The 16,055-nt window shown below is 35.3% G+C and overlaps 1 pseudogene; it reads left to right on the top strand.

Moving 5' to 3' along the window:
* Positions 1 to 1,389: 1,389 nt before the first annotated feature.
* On the top strand, positions 1,390 to 8,532 carry LOC122478502 (annotated as a pseudogene).
* Positions 8,533 to 16,055: the final 7,523 nt, after the last annotated feature.

Genomic DNA, 16,055 nt, shown 5'->3' with positions numbered 1-16,055 from the left:
ATGATCACACACAGGGTGGTCTGTCTGCTGCTTTCACTTTCCAAACATCCGTGACTATGTGAAATTGTTTTGTGTTGTGCTAAGAGTACCTTCTGCCCAAATGCCTGTGGCTTCCCTATTTCACCTTATCCTTCAACAGCTGCTTGGGATTCTCTCCTACTGTCATTGCCACCTTTACGGTAAGAAAAACCCCACTATTGAAGATTCTTTCTTCTAATCCTGCTTGCTAAGTGATTCAGCTGAAGGGTATGAGCCTTATCTTTGTTTCATCTTTATATTCCTTGCATCTTGTAAAAATGTGATGTTTTGTGCAAAAAGAGCCATAAAATAAATACTTCATATATTTTAATGAATTCTTGATTTTAGATATGGAGGGGAATGAATCATTTTTTCCCCCAACTTCTTTCTATCTCCCAAAATTTCCTAGTGGGGAACAAAGATGATTCAAGTTTCATTGAGATTTAAAAGGCCAATTCTTTCTATGTATGTTTTATGATCATCTGGTTAATGTCTGAACAAGTTGGTAGGCTATAAACATGAACTAGAATGTATTTAATGTTTACTTATTTAAAGTATAAGAGAGAGAGCAAGAGAGAGTGAGGGAGCTCACAAGTGGGGGAGGGGCAGAGAGAGAAAGAGAGAGAGAGAGAGAGAGAGAGAGGACACCAAGTAGGCTCTGTGCTGTCAACACAGAGCCTGACATGGAACTCAATCTAATGAACCGTGAGATCATGACCTAAGCAGAAATCAAGAGTTGGACGCTCAACTGACTGTGCCCCCCAGACGCCCCTAAAATGCACCTTAAAAATCACACACTAATTCTTTGAGAATGTGATCAACTTAACAAAGATTTGGAAGTTAGAAGAGCCAGATATTAAAGCAAACTCTGACAACAATCTGTTTTGTCTTAATGTACCCCATACACATAATTTTTGATATACCCATACAATTTAGAATCTTGCCACAAAATTCCTGCCAAAATTTCTGGGTGTGTCCTCCTTTTGGAATAGTTCCCCTTATTCTGATATACATTTTTTTTTTCATGAAGGCCACTTCTGTATCCTACATTTAACCCCAGAGAAAAACTATACTTCCTGGCACTAGAATGACAGAAAAATTTGTGAAGAACAGATATTTATATGTCCGTCCTCAAGTAGTCTAATATGCATGTTAATATGTACTATTAGAATTAAAGCAGTGTTATAATGTAGGAAAAGAACATTAAATATGCAGTAAGAATATGAGAGAAACCAACTTCAAAATTTTGGATGTGCTTCAAAAAGGGAATGTTATGGAAGCTTCCCCAAGGAAGTGAGGTGTTTATTTGTTCTGAAAAATGAGTTAGAACTGGTCAGGACTTTGGACAGCATGGTAGGGAGATGAATCACCATGTACAAAGATTATCAGTGGCTAGAGGAAGCAAGTCATGTTTACAAACTCAAAGATAAGTCTGCACATCTGGAGTTCAGAAAAAAAGAGAGTATGGAGTGTGATGAGGTTGAAAATGTAAGTGGAGGCCAAGGCTTGCTAGACTTGAGGACTTCTCACAGCAATGGAAAGGATTGAAGAGGTTTTAGCAAGAAAATTATGTGATCAGGTTAGGTTTTAAGTAGAGAACAAATTAGAAAAGAGCAAGAAAAATACAAAAGGGATATTTGGGAGACTATATAAGTAAACTATGTGAAAAGTGACGATAGCTTTATACAAGAGCAAGAATAGTATACAGTGAGAGTAGATTTCCCAACTCTTTCCTCAGTTACCTAAAGAGTGTTATCTGTTGAATGAGTTATAAATAATGGCTTTGTGCAGAAGGGACATGAGCCACTTCCAAGAGTAGCTCATTAAAAAAAGCCAACATGTACCCACTATGCTCTCACCCTTTTACCATCCTGACACAGCTGTAGTACAATCAGAGGGAAAGGCAAAGGCTGTATGACAGAAGGAGATTGCATCTCAGAACCACTGAATGAAAGGGAGTCATCCACAAGCAGGTGTGTCCCATCTGGGAATATTTTCTGAACAAAATATTTTTTTGAGTTGGTTTGAGCTATTTCACATTACGGGGGTATTTGTTACAGCAATCTAAGTACTGTCAGTGATACAGATATTTAGTGAATATTGTAGAATAGGCAGGACTCAGAAATTGTTCAGCTGGACTTGGCAGGATTCAGTTATGTGTGCTGAGAGATTGTGGTGAAGGCTCTGGAGTCAGATTACTTGGGTTCGTAGCTCATCTCGTAACTTCCTAATTATGTGAGCTTGAGCAAATTACAAAATTTCTCTATAAATCATTTTAAGTCTTTAAGATCTGATTACAATTAATAACCTAGGTTATGGAGTGTTGAAAAGACTACATGAAAGTATATGAATAAATTGTGAAAAAATATCGAGTATAGAGAACATATACTGCACAAGATGCTAGTATCATATCAATATGTTAACATTTTATTAATATAACATTGATATATTGGACATTGTTTACAGAATCATTAAAGAGGACTCTGGTTAAGGGATAAAGGTCACAAGGATATTCTTTGGGGTCTTCTTTAACTTACATCTGCCTTTACATAATCCAGCAGAGATGTCAAATAGACAATTGGTACATAGGTGTTTGGCACTCAAAAGAAAGGTATAGAATAGAGGTATTTTGGAAGTATTTTGTAAGCATTTGATCATTAAAGACAAGTATATGGATGAGAATGTCTAAGAGTACAGAAAAGAAAAAATAGAGAATAAGGTCTTGGGATGATCCTGAGGAATTAAAACATTTCATGGGAGGACTAAGAAGGATTAATTTGCAAGGAACCTGAGGAAACAGGCCATAAAGATAGACAAAGCTATTGTCACAGAGGCCAAAGAAAGAGTTGTGTTTCAAGAAAAAGGAAATTCTCAATGATATTAAATTCTGCTCAAGGGTCAAATAAGGTTAATTACTTGATATTGGTTTACAGGCTTGATTTGAACTTCAGTTTTTTGGTTTAAATAATTTCTTCCTGATTTTTCTCTTTAACTCAAGAATTATTTTATTGTATTGTATTTTTTATAGACACAAGTTTTATGATTGTTAGTTTTAATTTATCCTTTCTTATTGATATCTAGTATTTATTTGGTTATGAAATATGATATTATTTCTTTTGGACCTTATAAATAAGGTTCTTGGGGGGTGCCATTATGAGCGGATAGTTGCTTAATTTTCTCAAGTTCAAGTGTACACGATAAGAATAAATCTACCCATGCTGTTGGCATAAATATATAGCTATTAATTCTAACTATTAATTATTCAAATCTTCAATAACTTTGCTTATCTTTTGTCTGCCAAATCTATCATTTTTTGGGAAACGTGCTAAAACTTCCAAACATATTTGAATTATATTGCTTTTTTTAACTTTTTTTACTGTTTGTTTTTGAGAGAGAGAGAGAGAGAGAGCAGGGGAGGGGCGGAGAGAGAGGGAGACACAGAATTCGAAGCAGGCTCCAGGATCTGAGTTGTCAGCACAGAGCCTGATGCATGGCTCGAACCCACAAACCATGAGATCATGACCTGAGCCAAAGTCAGAGTCTTAACTGCTTAACCGACTAAGCCACCCAGGCACCCTTATTGCTTTTTTAAATATATATTCATAGACGTTGTATTTTATTGAATAGGTCTTTCTTTTACCAGTATTTAAAAATCCCACTTTTCCCTGATAATTTCTTTTTTTCTTGAATCTTGCTTTTCTCTCATATTAATTTGATCCCAGGTAAAATCCTGCTGATGTGGGAAGGTGGGACAGTGACACAACTCTGTTCTGAAAGCTTCTCTCACAAGCTCCCATCCAATGCTTCACACCCATTTATTTTCCATTAGGGGATTCTGCTTCCCAGGGAGCTCTCTGTACTTCCAGTGCAGATTCCTCTGGTTATGTGTCCCGTGGGAATGGGCTCAGAAAGGAGTATCAAGAGCATGCACAGTAATATCCTTTTGGTTATAAGATCCTCATAAAATATTATTAGTCTCTCCCACCGAATCCATCCCTCAGAGAACCTGAGTTCTATTGTTCTGCCTCTGAGTGGTAAAAGGGTGGAAAAAGAGGGACTTAGTAATGGGAGGGTCCAAAATTTGTATAACAAAATGGCTCTACCCACAGACTCCCATAAATAACAATGGTTTCTTAGGTGCTCTGGGCTGCCATTTTATACCTCTGTGACACTTCCATTTCTTTAGTGTTTTTTCAAAAAATCTATATGAGTATCTCAAGTCTGTCAGTCTTCCACCTACAGCATCTCTAGGGTTACACTGGAAAGAGGGAATCAGCAGCCCACACTAGTTTGTCATCTTATTAAGAACCAGAAGTCAATTTTGATATACTGTAGAAATCTAATTCTTCAAACTGACAAATTGATATTTAAATCAGGCTATTGTAATAATCCTCAAGCAGATTGCATTGCAGGTGTCTAAAAATCTTATAAATAACCTTTTCTAACAAGCAGTATGCTATATATCATCCAAAATGAGAAAGTAAGGATATGTGCTTTAAAAAGTGCATATTTAAAGTTTTACCTAGGTGAAATATGCCCAAATACCAGGCTTAGATTCAGATGTTGGCAGGGGTTTAGGTTACTATTAGGCCTCAGGGTACAAGGACTTTACTGTTACTGTTTCTGATTAATTCAATCTTCCTACTCAGACAAACAAGCAAACAAAAAAGTAAAACAGGAACAAAAGATAGTGAAGAACCTAAAGAAATTCATATAGCCGCAAAGATTATTTTCTGGCAAGCCCAGTTTTAAAGAGATGTATGTAAGACAGCAGTTGTGATGTAAAACCCAAGACAAATTAACAGCATAGACTTTAAGAAGAGATTCAGAAAAATCTGAACCTAAATGACAGAGGAGTGTAGGAAATACTAACATCCTTTTAAAAGTCCCTTTTGTGAAGCATGTTATGGAAAGAAAGAAGAAGAAGAAGAGCTAAAAAGTGTAGGACAAATGATATCTCAACTAAAGATGATATAGAAAGAATAAAAGCAGTCGTCTTTAAATGTGCTTCATATTTTCTATTAAGAATACTGTTTGCAAGATGGAAAGACTAGAATAAACATGGACAAAGGAATTGAAATTCCCAAGTCTGTGAAGAGATAGTTACACTAAATAAGATCATTTCTCCAGGCCCAGGTGAATCTCAATTCAGAGCACACAGACACACACATACACGCACACAATAATCAGTTAAACTCTGTTCTATCTGACTGAGTAAACGCTATAGTCCTTGCAGATCAGGAAGAGACTTTACAACAAGGAAGACTGATCAGATGGAGAAATCATCATTGCTCATTACTTGGGAGACCAGCAACAGCAGTGGCAAGTTGGTGGGTGCCAAACACACAACAGTAGACTTTCATCTTCAGGTCAGTTTCTAAGTCAGTAAACATATCTTGGATGTCAGTCACAATTTCACATTTTTTAGGGTTTCAAAAAGAAGTTTCACTATAAATGAAGTCAATGACATTTAGCACTTAGGAATACAATTTTGTCCCTGACCTCAAGTATCTCACAATTTGTGAAGGCAAAAAAATAAAATAAAACTAAGATAAAAAATATTTATAATACAGGGAGATAAATAATATATAAGTGACATCTACATAAAGTATTTCAAGCACATATTTTAAATATTCTGTGCACAGTAGGAAGGCACTAAATTATTTTAAGTACAAAAGTATTTAGAAAGATAACTGGAGCTATTGTGAAAAGTTTGGCTAAATTCTACTTTCAGTTTATCCTACGAGATAAAATTTTTTTCAAGCTGGTTTCCATAGAGGCTTTACAAGTATTTTAGCACAAGTTTGGTTCACTTGTTCTTTTGAAATACATAGTCAATTCTTGATTATTCTTGAGTAGATTATAAATTAACTGTGATTAGGAACTAGGCTCATTCCATAGACAATTGGACTCTACCTTCTCATTATGTAGACTTTTTGCTTGTATTAACTTCCAAATCAATATCTCCAAGTCCATAACTCTCCTAAAATCTGAATCCATACATACAACTTTAACCAAATATTTCCACCTGGAGCACTCAATTGATCTCCAAAACCCAAGATTTTCCAAACTGAAGTTATTATCCTCTTTAAAAACTTGTACATTCCTATAAGTTTCTTATTCTTGAAAAATAAATACTATTGCTATCCACCGTGGCTAGAAACAAGAATTAGTTTGAGATCTGTCTCTTTTGTTCCCTACAGATGACCAAGCACCAGCTCTCCACAAATTTTTATCAACTATTTCTATTGTTTTAGGCACAGGGGATATTTTTTTAATTCATTAATTTGTAATTTAGCTAATTTGTAATTTAGCACGTACATAATGCAACCATTTTCTGTAAATATTTCACCTATTAGGAGGGAAATGATTTTAGTCTTTTCCATACAATCAAATATGTCATTATAATACATGTGACCTGCACTCAAGTAAATATTTGAGAGCATCTGCTCTATCTGTGCACACAACAGGAGGTAAAACTCAAATGAAAAAGTGAATTCATAGCATGCTGTGTCATGATATTATTATAATAATTTTAGTGACTCATTGTACTCATTAATTTTTTAAAAATATTATTAAATAAAATTGCACATAACAAAGTTATACGTAAATGATCATCATTATTGGCTTTATATAATGGATGTTCTCTTTTAGGTATCATTTACAAAGATGTTTCTTTGCTTTAAAATATAAAAAAAAAATTCTGAATTACTTAAATAACTTTTTAAGAAATACATCAAAGTAATTATGGCATTCTAAATGTTATTGAGGAAACCCTGTCCCGTGCTAGGACATGAAACTTGAAGGACATTATGTTAAGCGAAATAAGCCAGTCACGGGCACCTGGATGGTTCAATCAGTTAAGCATCTGACTCTTGATTTTGGCTCAAGTCATGATCTCGAGGTTTGTGAGAAGGAGCCCTGCACAGGGCTCTGTCCTGATAGTGTGGAACCTGCTTGGAATCCTCTCTCTCTCCCTCTCTCTCTGCCCCTTCCCTAGTCTTGCCAGCACAAGCTTTCCCTTTCTCTCAAAATGAGTAAATAAACATTAAAAAGAAATAAGCCAGTCACAAAAAGGACAAATACTGCACTACTCCACTTACACAAGGTATCTAAAGTAGTCAAATTCTTAGAAACAGAGGGGTGCCTGGGTAGCTCAGTTGAATGTCTGACTTGGGCTCCGGACATGATCTTGCTGTTTGTGAGTTGGAGCCTCGTGTCCTCGGGCTCTGTGCTGACAGCTCAGAGCCTGGAGCCTGCTTCACATTATGTTTCCCTCTCCCCCTGCCCCTCCCCCACTCATGCTCTGTCTCTGTGTCTCTCTCTCTCTCTCAAAAATAAATAAACATCAAAAAAAATTTTTTGGAAACAGAAAGTAGAATGGTGGTTTCCAGAGGTGAGGGAGAGCGAGAAAGATTTGTTCAATGATTTTAGAGCTTGTTTTGCAAGATGAAAGTGTTTTAGAGATCACTTGCACTCTACACTTAAAAGTGGTCAGGATGATAAATTTTATATGTTGTGTTTTTTACTACAACAAAATAAGAAGCAGTTAGAAAATAAAACATAAAAGAAAAGGGCTCCAGGAAGGGCGACTCACCCCTTAGCACACACCCAGGTCAAAGGCCCCAGCCCGGGGTCCCAGTGGAGCACAAGGCAAGGTGTGAAGGCGGGGCTTGGAAAACCAGGCCGCTCCAACCAGACAACTGTAAGATATTCTCACAAATGTGGAGAAGGATATCGGAGAGCAGTGCCAAATCTTTGCTGCTTATGTGCGGAAAACTGCCAGACTGTGAGGCAAAGCAGACCTACTGGTGAATGAAATCAATTGTATGCCTCTGCAGAGACCCCACATTTAAAGCGGGGCCTGAAAAACTTCGCTGAGGAGTTTGCCAAACTTGAGCATTATCTACAAGCAGAGGTTGAAAGATTTGAAGCTGAAGTGGTTGAAGCTTTGAAAGCTTACAGACCGGTTTTGAGAATGAAAGGAAATGACTTCAAAGCAACATTAACAGCAAGGAATTGAGAAGCTAAACAATTAACTCAGAAAGAACATGTCAGCGAAACCCATCTGCTCCGCATGTTACTTCACAGACAGAAACCGAATTGCAGAGAGAGCTGCAATGGATGCTACCCAAACAGCTCATCATCTGGATGAAACTATTGACAATTTCGAAAAGCAGTAAGTAAGGATCTAAAGACTATATTTTCAGATTTGATCACTATTGAAATGTTATTTATTGGCAAACCATTCAAGGTCTACACTGCTGCTTACCAAAACATACAAAAGATTATTGAGGAAGATTTAGAGCTTTTCCAAATTGTCCGTACCACCAGATTGTTCCTCAGGTTTAAATCTGGTCAGAGCAAATTCAAAGTGGCCTCTTGAAAGATTACTGTCAGCCAAGTCTGTATCTTGAACAGGACATGTAGCCACCTGTCTACTCAGAAAAGGATCAACAAACAGAAGATGATGAAGAGGACAAAGACTTAGACATTACAGAAGAAGAAAATTAATTTTCTTCTGTAAACTTTGCATTTCAATTTTCATCTTAATCCAGACTTAATCCAGAATTACCAAATTGTAAAACTTTATACTGGCTTCATACATGTTAAACCCCAAAATGAAATCCTACTGGAAACCCCAAAATTAAAATCCTTTAACAAATTAAAGGAAATGTATGCTGACCATAAATGAAGATTTTAAAAAATATAACGCACCAGTCATTTCAACACCCAATCTAGCAGTATGTGATTTTTGCATAAGTTCCACTTTTTAAAAAGATTATGTACTTTAGAAGCATTTCATATCAACATACTATACGTAGTTGATATTACAATATAAACAATGACAAAAACAAAGAGATCTAACAATTACACTTGCTTCTTTTGAGTTCATTGCCAAAAAAGGGTCTTTAGTCATTCTAATTAAATACAAATTCTATTCCATAAAGCATTAATCAAAGAAGCAAGGTGTTTTTGCCCTTTACTTTTTTTTTTCACTTTTACTACACTTGGAGTTTCATTATTTGATACATAACTTACTTTTCAGTAAGACTGTAATTACTTTTGATTAAAGGTAATGAGACACTAGGATATCAGTGTCATAAAACTATATATAAAGCATAAATTTTAGCTTCAGAAAGAAAGCCACATTAAGTCCAATTCTGGTTTTAAAATGAAAATGCTGTTGGGGAGCCTGGGTCACTCAGCCAATTAAATGTCTGACTCTTGATCTCAGCTCAGGTCATGATCTCATTCATGGTCGTGAGATCGAGCCCTGCATCTGGCTCTGTGCTGGACGTGGAGCCTGATTAGGATTCTCTATCTCCCTTTCTCTCTGCCCCTCCCTGCTCATGTGTACTCTCTCTCTCTCTCTCAAAAAAGGGAAAAAATTAAAAAAGGAAAAAAACGCAAATTCGGTCATACCAAAACGTACACAGTACTACAACTTTTGGAAAGCTGTAGTTTGGTGGGATGTTGCATAAGAAAACATGGAAAACCATAAATCATTAAAAGTCTATAAAATTTTTACCAAACCACTATCTAATTAATGAAAGAGTATTTTGTCATTATATTCCAGAAAATAATCAGTTTGATCAGAACCTTTCAATGCATCCAAAGCTTTTGTTTCTTTGATTGGGGATCATACTCTTGTTATTTCACACTAGTCAGGCATATAAAATTATGATATTTACAATATCGCTTGGGAAGACCACAAAAAGAAATAATTTGTACCAGAAAATTAAAGACTTTTTAGGAAAAAAGTGATAAAAATGGCTTTTGAAGAAGTTTTTACACACTATGTATGTGCTTCTTAAAGTTAGTGAAGATAAATAACAAGGTGAGAAAACATACGTTTACAGGTTGATTTAAATGTGTCCTAGCCTTCCAAAAAGTACAGCAAAATATCTGTGCCATAGTAAGATGTGAGATGGCTTAGAATTCATACTTACTAGTTCTTATTCATTTTTAAAATGAGCAAGCTAATGCCAAAATAATGGGCTCTTTCAGTCTGTGGAAAAACCACTTAGTTGCTCTGAAATTATATGTTTAATATAAAGTTACGTTGGATACCAATATTGATTTGAAAATATTAGCTTGATTTATAGTTTCAAATAGTATTACGTGGTTTTTGTTCTTTGGCCATTATGTCACCGAGTTAGAAATTTATATGAGAAGATAGCCTAATTGTGGCTCCTCAAGTCTGAAAAACCTTTTATAAAAGATTACCATCTGCATATTATTGAATAAAATATGTATGAGTCCAGAGACAATATCGCTTATAATGCAATTTTTCCTAAAATTACGTTTTCAGAAATATGTATTAAATTTCTTAATGTTTCTGTATTCTCAACATGATTTTTCTGTTGATTCAAATCAGTCTCAAATGATGCAGATGCTGGATCAAAATCAACTTCATTGCTGTCACAATGCCCAAGTTCAAAGATTTCCTCTGCCCATTGATATCCCCCTCACTAGATGTTGAAATTCAAAGATTCACTGGATGTACCAACTCTTTTAGCAGGGAAGGGGAAATATAAAATAAAAAAACTAGTGGTCCATAACATCCCCCACATTTTTGAAAAAGAATAAGGAGTTTCCTAGTTTTACTAAAACTAAGTGAATACTATGTAATATGAAGGAGTGACAAATTTATTTCAACAGCACATACACAACAGTATCTAACTCAGATGAGAAGAAATGAGAGGGAAAAAGAGGGAAGAGCAATCCAGAATTATTTTGACAAATAGCTGAATAAAGAATGAATATTTTTGAAGCTGAAATTCCTGAAAGTACAATAGCTTTCAGTCCAAAGAGTTTATAAATGTATTACCTTATCTAAACATCTCTGAACCAGACTGCTGTGGACTCAGTCAGACTAATTCAACTCTCTGACAATCAGTAATGATTTTGAAGCTCAGGACTATGGCTTGCTCATTATCAACTGAAACCAGATAGTCCCTGAAAATTAAATTCAATGGGATTTGATCAGATTTATGAAAAGCAAAAGGTTATGATTACCCATTTTCTTGTGCTTTAACTCAGCACCTATATCTGATGATTTGCATAATGCTTGAATCTCTGTTTTGATACTTATTTTTTCTTTATTTTCATTTTGTGTAAAATTTGAGGGAAATGGTGTGCAGTGAGAAAAAGTTATATGAAATTCAAAGCTCTAAATGATATTTGACGTTCCTTCCTTATAAACTCAATGAAACTAACTTACATGGCTGTATCAAAATAATAGCAGGTGTTTCTTTTTATAACAATTTGTATTTGAAATGTAAATTTTATATTCTTTTGAAAATGGTTATTTTTTGACCAGTGTTGATTTGGAGTACCTGGAGTACTACTGGAAGAAAATAAGTATATACAGGTTGACTAAGTTGCAATAAGCAGAAGCCTGATATCTTTCCAGAGACACTTGAAAGAGGCAAGCAAAAAGGAATAGGAGGAAATTTGGCAAGGCTAAACATTATTTCTTTTACATTAAGGAGAAAACCGATAACAATGTTTCAGAAAGAAAAAATATTGAGAATTTCATTTTCATTGTATAATATATGTTCTTGTGAAAGAATCACAATGACACCATTAACTTTAATCATTTACAAAAAAACAGTGAGACCATTTCTCCTAACCTCTGCAAATATATACTATAAAGAGTTAAATTGTGTTTTTAAAGCAATATCCAAGTCAAATGTTTAGTTTTTATATTGTAGGACTTTGGAACACTTGTTGGGCCTATTATTTGATTATTCAAGATAGAACGATAGGACAAAAGTAAGATTTGTGAATTGTAGTTAATGAAATTAATGCACAGTGTGACAAACAAATTGTGGCCTATTTTCAAAACTTCATTGAAAATATCGTTTCCTCTTCACTTCTCCCTCCACAAGGCATCCCTAACTTCTTTATAAAAAATTCAAATGTTTATTCATTTTTGAGAGACAGACAGAGACAGAGTGCGAATGGGGGAGGGGCAGGGAGAGAGGGAGACATAGAATCTGAAGCAGGCTCCAGGCTCCGAGCTGTCAGCACAGGGCAGGACGCGGGGCCCCTGAGCCGAAGTTGGACGCTTCACTGACTGAGCCACCCAGGTGCCCCAGCCATCCCTAACTTCTAAGTAAGGTTTCTTCATGTTTTGGATGGATGGAGAGAGATGGATTTATCTTATGAGCTGTGGCAAAGGCAGGCCCAGTTTGGTCATAAAATTAGGAATTTATGATACGCTTTATCTTGTTCTTTTCTCCACCTAGTATAAAACTATACACTACCCTTAATAACTGTTTTCCATTGCAAATGATAAGTATTGTATTTTGGGGATAATGCAAAGAATTCAGAACTCTAATGGTTTAATGAAATGAATATTGAGTCATGAAACACAAAGAAATAGTAAAGGAAATAATCTGAGATCTTTGAATAAAACATGGAGTCAAGTCACAACGTATGGAATGAGATTTCCAACAGAAGTTAGAAAGGAAAATATTGGAATAAACAGAATCAATCAACAGTAATTGCTTAATAACCAAATGTGTTAGCAGCAGGATGCAAGCAGGGAGTCGAGAAAAGAAACAAACTTAAAACTTTCCATACACAGACCAAAGAGTAGTAGTAGCTCAAAATTGTCGGATGTCTACGAGGGAAATAGTTGGGACCAAAATAGCAGTGGAATATATGGAAAGATTCCAGAAAGGAAATGGTCTAGAGGGAAGTTTCTCTGACTTCATGATATAGACAAGCTGCCCAAGAAAAAATTGTTGAACTGACTGTGCATATCAGTCACTTTCCTGCTGGTTTCCTGAGATCTCTTCCATAGACATAAAATGTATCTTATAAAACAGCTGAAATGTCATGCTGAGTGTGAGATGCTTTGGATGCGTTACTTCACAGCATAATCAATAAGCAGAGGTTGCTGTCTAAAGACCTCTTTAATCTTTGCAGTGGTATCTGTAGAAGTGACCAGTGCAAATTATCTAAAAGAGTAGTTAAAGGGTGTTGATAGCATTTTAGCAAGGAAAGGTATAAAAGCTTAAGAGCATGGCGAAACCAGAGAGAAACAGTTAACATACTTGTATGCTATTCTGCGATTCCCTGTAACCCGTCAACTTCTGTATGCTGTATGTGGTGGTGGTGGTGGTGGTGGTGGTGTGTGTGTGTGTGTATGTGTGTGTGTGTGTGTGTGTGTGTGTGTGTGTGGTGTTGTGAGGGCAAATATAAATTAAAAAATAAGAGTCTTAATTCTCCCTGTTGAGAATAAGGAAAAAAATTCTCCTACCTCTCTTTCTTAGAACATTTACATTAGAAATATATTAATTGTTCTGTCTCTGCCTCTTTGAAGTACATATAAATCTTTTTAAGAGCTAAATAAGCCTCTTGCCAGCTTTACAACCAAGGGATATCTTTCTCAAGGACCTTTGAAATGTAATCATCACGGAAGACAGCACTCCTAACCTCCCATATTCTGTGGGAGGGTAGGAATCTAACTTTGGTGGGGGCCTTGCTGCAATTTGCAAAAATACCTACTGCCATAAAGATATGAGGAAATTATTTTTCCTTGGATAAAGCCAATTAGCTAACACAAACAGTCACCTCAATGACAAGGTGAATCTAGGATGAACTATGGGTGACGAGTGGTGCTGCCCCATTATTGTTTATCTTGAGAGTGTGTATGTCAATGTTTGACTATTGTCTTTGCCTCTTAGTGCATTGTCTATGATGTGCGTCACTTTCTGGTTGAATGTTTATTCAATAATGCAACTCTTTTCTTTCTTTTCTGCCTCTGTGGAGAGGTTTTATGGCTTGGCAGGATATTTTGTTTTAAATTATATTTTTCCAACAGTGTGTGTATGAGATTTTGGTTGTGTGTTTTTTTTTAATTTTTATCAAAAAAATATTTTTGGTCTCCTCAAGCACTTTTTACTTCCTTCAGTTATTCCAAAGAGTCACTTTTCACGTCATGATTTCATTAGAGCATGACTTCAGGCAGTTACTTGCTGTTTCCCTATCTGCAAACAATGTTGACTTAGAAGAAGAGTCTCTATAACAAAGAATGCATAAGCAAGGGAAGATAAATCTTTTCTTCTGTCTATTTTAAAAAATAAATCATATTCCCTATCCTTAACTTTTCATTCCCCTTCCAAGATAATGAAGGGACCAGGGTTTGACTCAAATCAAAATGGAGACACCAAAATCATAAGAGTAGAAAAAGAACTAAATTTTAATGATAAAGTGTGTTTAGACTTAAGCTACTTTGAGGTATAAAAAAAGTAAAATGTTTCTTATAAGTGGCAGCCTGAAAATGTTATGTAGTAATGGTTTATGGTGTCAATCTACCTGGAAATGTAGAGTTGGGTGGATAGCTTGAGATGTACTTGTAAAACAAGCACATCCTATTTTAGTTTCTGTGCATATAATCAAGGGGAAATGCTAAGAAGATAAACATAAAGGAGCTAAAGCAATTTATACCTCCAAAGCCACGCTGTGTCTGGCTTTATATGCAATATGGGAATAATCTGGAAAGACCGTTTTTTAAATATTTACACCTCGACATAGAAGTAGAGTCGGGGAGAGTTCTATTCTCCTCCGATTCAGAGGAAGGGGCAGGAGAAACTTGATAAACCTTTTTAGTGCCATAAGTTAACACAATTCAGCACAATATATCATCTTTCAAATGCTGAAAATATGCCACATGTAAAGACTGAATATTCAGGAAACAATAGCTGTTACTAAGGAGAGCATAATCGATTCCACAGGTATGGTGCGAAGAAGAAAAAGTGGTGAAGGATAAACATGATTGTCAAAATGAAAGTGTAACTAAAAATGTGGTATGGAATCAGGAATATTGCAACTGTAAATTAATCAATACTAAATGGGATGTTTGCCTAGAAAAAAAGTATATATGTATATGTGTGTGTGTGTGTGTGTGTGTGTGTGTTTGTTCTCTGCTGGCCGTTGTACACCATTGTGCATGGCTTGACTGAGTTTAGAGTCTAGCGGAGTAAGAAAGATAGTTACAGTGACCTAATATTTTAAAAGATGGAAATTATAACAAATGTTTCATAATGATGTTTTCAGAAAATATTAAACATTAAAATATAAACTATTTGGAAATACATATTATTTTACAATGTAAGAAATTTTGAGTACAAACTGTTCCTGATTAAGAGGGTTTGGGTTTCTTTTTTTTTTAATTTTACAATGGTGCAAAAGTGATATGCATTTAATATAAATTCTACCTCAAATATTGAATTTGATCGCCAGGGCTAGAGAGAAGATAGGTGGCACCATACCCTATGATGCTGGATGGCCGCAGCAAGCCTCAGCTTCAAGTCAGCCCTATGATCACCAAGGTAAACAACGAAGACACAACCATTCTGTTTTTCACTTTCAGTACAGTATTCAATAAAATTACATGAGATATTCAACGCTTTATTATAACATAGTGTTTGTGTCAGATGATTTTGCCTAACAGTAGGCTACTACGTGTTTCAAGTAGTGAGGCTAAGCTGTGATGATTGGTAGGTTAGGTGTATTAAATGTATTTTCTACTTATGATATTTTCAATTTATGATGAGTTTATTGGGGGTGTAACCTCATCTTCAGTTGAGGCAAATCTAATAAGTTAAAAACATATCTCAGCATTAATTTATTTTGGATATTTATTTCCTTTTGTTTTCTGGAATAAGGTACATTTCATTTTAATATGAGATCAGTTTGTATATTTTGCCCTATTGAAATCTACCCATGCTCAATTTAAAAGATCTTGGGAATCAGATAAATATGTAGGAAAACAAAACTAATCATCATCCTACTGTCTTCAATAATGTCTCTTAAGGTTTTTATATACGTCCTTTTGCTATTTTTCAGTATTATACAAATCCTTAAAACATTAATTGTGTTGAACTGTTTTCCTTCACCAATATTTTGGGAATCAGCAAACACTCTCCTTTAATGACTCAAATGTCTGAATAAAGTTCACTCACATGTAAACATTCTCTTCATTTTCATTAATTATTGACAGTTTATGTGTAGATAGG

Source organism: Prionailurus bengalensis, chromosome A1, assembly GCF_016509475.1.
Source record: "Prionailurus bengalensis isolate Pbe53 chromosome A1, Fcat_Pben_1.1_paternal_pri, whole genome shotgun sequence".
Lineage (NCBI taxonomy): Eukaryota > Metazoa > Chordata > Mammalia > Carnivora > Felidae > Prionailurus > Prionailurus bengalensis.
The sequence above is the reverse complement of the archived record's forward strand: the minus strand, read 5'-3'. Positions and strand labels throughout refer to the sequence as shown.